Below are 4,978 nucleotides of genomic sequence, written 5' to 3' on the forward strand. Positions count from 1 at the left end.
GGATACGGCACACGCTTTGCAGGGGGCGGACTCTTTTCTGCGCGGAAGGAAAAGGGGGTACAAACGAGGCGATCACGCCACGCTCGTCCCCGCGCGAGTCCGGCGAGACAGAACGGAACTGCGAGAGCACGACTTCGCCGAAGAGGAAGGCGGACAAATGTACCGCGTGCAACAACAACACGCGCACAGCGGGGGTGCAAAGACCGCCCGCAAGGAGCGATGCGATGCGCGCCCGGGCTGACGAGTCGATACCGAATAACCGCGAGAACAGCCTTATAGAAGCGGAGGAGCCGGGCTGCAGAGGCCTCAGCGATCGCCGGTGGCGTGTATACAGTGCGTCCCTGCAAAGCGGCGTGTTACACACAAGCAGACCGACAAACGGTTCCTGCACGCACCGCTGGCTCTCTTGCAGTGCCGCACGCGGTGCGAGAAAGTCGTCCCGTGCTGCAATGCATCCAGCGTCGAGAAAAAAGCCGAGGGGGAGAGAAGAGAAAGCCAGGCATGACGCCAGCTTGTTCTGACCGCTGGGCTTCTTCTTCCGCACGCGCGCGGACGTTGCCGGCCAAGAGGAGAGCGGGCAACGAATGCCGAGATCGAAAAGAGATGGGCCGAAACAACAAACAAGCGAGGCTTGGCCGTTCGTTGCGCGGGAACATGGGGGCAAGGATGGCAACGAAGGCGCGCTGGCGGACGCGAGTCCTCACGTTCCTCGCGAGCACGCCGCCCCCCCCCCCCCTTCCACTGCCGAGAGTCACGAGCAGAAGAAGCAACAGGCGCTACGATGGGCGGTGGTGGGCAGTGTGTGCGCGGTGGATGGAGTATGCAGAAAACAATTCGCCCGCAATTACTCCCCACTCCCTCACGCTACCTCGAACTGGCCGGCTGGAAGGGGGCGTCCGTTTTCTCCCCTCCGCCTTCGTTCTCGTGGAGGGCCCCCGTAATAGCGCGAGCGCCGTGTATAGCGAGCAGCAGACGACGGCCAACAAACAGACGGGCGGCCCGAGCGCCGGTGCTATAGCAGACGAGAGGCGGCGCAGCAGACGAAAAAACAGCAGACGAGAAAAAGAAAAACAAAAGCGCAGCGGCGGACCTGCCTTCGAGAGAAGAAGAAGGGAACCCGGATTTTCGGCAGCCGACCGGCCCGGCCGCACCTCCGCCGGGTCCGGTGCGTGTTGTTGGCGGTCGGCGTGCCAGCAGTTGCGCACGAGGCGGACCGCCGCCGTGTACGCAACAGGCACCTCGATCGGTTGCGAAGCCGTGAGGCAAGCCGAGCCGGCGTGCGAGCACGCGCGCCGGCAAAATGAGCCGCCAGACGCGCAATCGGTCGTATATACGGTGCGGCATTGATCGGGCTCGAAACGTGAGCAGTCCGGTCGCCGCCGCGAACGACGTCGAAGACGCCGGCCGGGTAGTGCGCGCGGGCGCCCAATGCGCCGGGTCAGGTTCATGACCACGACCGCGCATGGGAGAGCTGCGCCTCGGCGGCGAGGGACCGGACTTTGCCATCACGCGATCACCATCACGGCGGCGCACGAGCAAGGCGATTGACTTTCATCGACTCATCGGGAGGAACCATCGCCCGTGCGGCATAGGCGCCCCAGAACGGCGCAACACATCCTGTTCGCGGCTGGCGCGTGACCACCGGTTGCAAAAAAAGAGCGCGGAGCATTATGGCGCCGCCGTTTAGTTCCGTTACCGGAGAGTAAACGAGACACGCATTACAGCGAGGACGCCCCCAAAGGTGGCGCTGTGTTCGGTACACAGCCCAAGACACGAGGGAAAAAAATGACACGACGAGCGCAAAGCAAACTTTTAAGCGTATACGCAATATAATGTACCACTGACGGAGTCGCTAGTTCACCTACTGCGGCTCCGAGAATTATTATACAGCATCACCGTGGCTTTCAGCACCACTGGCGAAAACGCCGGTGCTACAGTTAATATCGGCAAAGCTTGAGATGTGCAACAATCACTTCTTCTAACTCTGAAACACATTTTCACACATTAATGCAAAGGCCGCGCTTGTTATACCCGTCTCGGCGTTGACTTGCGCTATTTTTTTTTCGTCAGTAAATACTAGAGGCAACAACGATAAAAAGAATTGCAGAAGCAGAGTTATGAACTCCCTTCTGCGAATTTTATGACGGTTGCCTGTTAATCCATTTCTCCACCCCCCCCAAAAAAAAAAAGGGAGAAAAGCTAACAACGGATTGAAGCACATGCAGCAGCGCCATTAACTGCAGCCTACATTATACAGGCTGTCCCAGATATCAAGCCCCAAGCTTTATGATATGCAAGTGCACGTAGCTGGACAGAACCAAGATAATGTTTGCTGCCGCTTGGAGATACTTAGATTATTTTTAGGGGCGAAGTGCCTTAGGGCCGAGCCTTGTCCCTCCCTCGTCGTCCGTAGCTCTGGTTTGCATGGAGTCCGCTAGGGGCGCTGCGGTCGTTCCCGACGCGCGCTCTCTTTCTCTCTTCAGCATGGATGATAACAGTGGCTTCTGAGAACGGCGCGCCCGCTATGGATGAAAAGGCGAGAGTGGCGCCTCAACCGCAAGCGGAGTCCAGGGCTCGCAAAGATGCTGCAGCACGCGACGCAGACAATAAGCGGACCGGAGTCTAGGGCGCGGGAAGCTGCAGCAAAACTGCAACGCCGGCAAGCGGACCGGAGCTAAGGGCTCGCGAAGCTGCAGCAGCAGGACAAACGCCGGCAAGCAGACCGGAGCTGAGGGCTCGCGAAGCTCGCGCTTGAACCGAGCATCAGCGCCACCAACTTCAGGTAGAGAACGCTTCCGGCGTTTTGCCGCCGCTGCCCGCGCTCTCGCCGCCTCTGTGTCCGCTTGCCGGCGTCGCCGTGCTGCAAATGATCACAAGGCAATGTACGGGGGATTCACGGTTACCCGAATGATCCCCGGTGCTTCGCCCATCATCATCATTCCCTTCGTGGATATGAGGTGATTTTTTGCATTTCGCCTTATTACATAATTAGTCTTCATAATTAATCAACCTGTCAAATATTAATTAGATCAAAAGTGTCAATGAGAAAATAGTAGAGCAACACGAAGAACTCCCGATACAGTTTTCTGTTGCTCAATATGTGCTACATAAAAGTTTTTTGATCGTGAAAGAAGCCCGGCGAATACCCACAAAGTGCCTCGAGCGGCCAGTCGCGTGGCCCTTGTCGCGTGGCTGCAGCGTGTCAGCTGTATTCATTCTGCATGTCGCAAGGCTTGCCGACAGTGACTAAACTTCCGAACTGTCCCCAACCTCGTTTCTCTCCGGTGCGAGAAAGAGGGTGCTGCAGTCACTCGACTTACCTCACAGGTGACAAAAGTCGGTGCGGAGAATGAGGCTCATCGCATAAATCTGCGACTGAAAGGTGTTTCTCCCGCTGCTCGCGCTATAGCAAGGCGCAGAGGTTGAAGCCTGTGGGATTGCCGCGGCGTAGTATTGTAGCACCATCTAACATGCGTTCGCATATGATGGCTGTTGACTGAGACACCTGGGTGCACACTTTGTCTATCTTTCCTTGTTTGTTGTTTTTTCGCGTGATATACACACGACACACAAAAAGCTTCTGACAAGTGGCTTCACGAACAAGCGCAAACACCAATAATTTGATACACAGGCAATCTTTGGCCTGTGGTGTTCAGAGACACACCACGGTGTCTCAGAGGGCACATGACACATAATAGGCTTCACTACCTGCAATACGTGAAAGTACAAACTTGCATTAATAAGGGAATGTCGCACCAACACCACCTCTTGCGTTTGTATTCTACCAAGAAACACGTGCATCGCCTTTGCCGGTTTCCAATCACCACGGGGGACTAGCATATTCGCCTCGTGGAAATGCCTGCGCAAGCATTTTTTGCATACAAAAAAAATATATATAAAAAGTTTGGAAGCTAGGCGGCAAAACGTAACTTAGAGTGTGTGTCAATTCTGACCAGCATGAAGCCTCTGACTGACTGCTAAAAGAAGACACCTTCGAGCCCAATATTAGAACGCCCTTGGAACGTGTTTTCCGGTCACTTGAGGTGTTGACAAAAAAGTACAAGAAAAACAAATACTATCGACATATTTCAACATTTGGCGAGTGCAAACATTGTAATGCTCACTCATTTACGGGCGTGAGCTGGAGCTTTAGTGAGTGACGAAGGGTGTGAGTGGACGTGATTATATATTGTTACACTGCTCTGCACAACATTGAGGAAGAGGAGCATGAGCTTGGGGCTAAAGAAGACTACGCTTCAGTGAGTGGCCTGCGGGACTTGCCCATGTCAATCGGTACAAAGTGTAAATACATTTCCGTCGTGCTTATTCCCTCCGCAATAATATCAACGGAAGCGGGTGACGTCAGCACGAACTAAAGTCAGAGCGTTTCGTAGATGTGAGTATAGTGACTGTCGGTGAGTGTGAGTGTGTCTGTGATGGGTGCATGCCGGAAAGTCTGAATGGCAGTAACTATACGGATGCGTGTGAGGTGTCGGTGAGTATGGGCTAGAAACGTGAGTGAGTGCCGACGAGGTGAGAGGGCTCATCAATACGAGTGGGCAGAAGCATCCAAAAATAGAAAAATATCATGAGCCATTCACTGTGAAGGTGGATAACCAGCGAAGCTGTTTAGCACACGACACAGAGGTGACACAGAATGGGGAGGCCGCGCATAGTCAGGACTTCCGAGGAGCAAAGCGCCTATTCTCGTGTCTGTTCCGGCAGGAACAGACACGAGAATGCAATCGTCGCCGGTGAGCGCGCACTACACACGGCCTCCCATTTCGACGAAAGAAGTGAAATTCAAGATGGAGAACGGCAACTTGTCTTATGTACACGTACGACGGTGCCCCACCCCGGAGGTGCGGCAGGAAACTAGGCACGCAAGCGGTTGGAACGCCGACAAAGAGCGATCGTAGACATGGCCGACGAGGGTCGGTCCTTTGGGCTATAAGATCCGATCGTAGCATCTGGTGTT

This window comes from Dermacentor silvarum, chromosome 8 (assembly GCF_013339745.2).
Source record: "Dermacentor silvarum isolate Dsil-2018 chromosome 8, BIME_Dsil_1.4, whole genome shotgun sequence".
Taxonomy (NCBI): Eukaryota; Metazoa; Arthropoda; class Arachnida; order Ixodida; family Ixodidae; genus Dermacentor; species Dermacentor silvarum.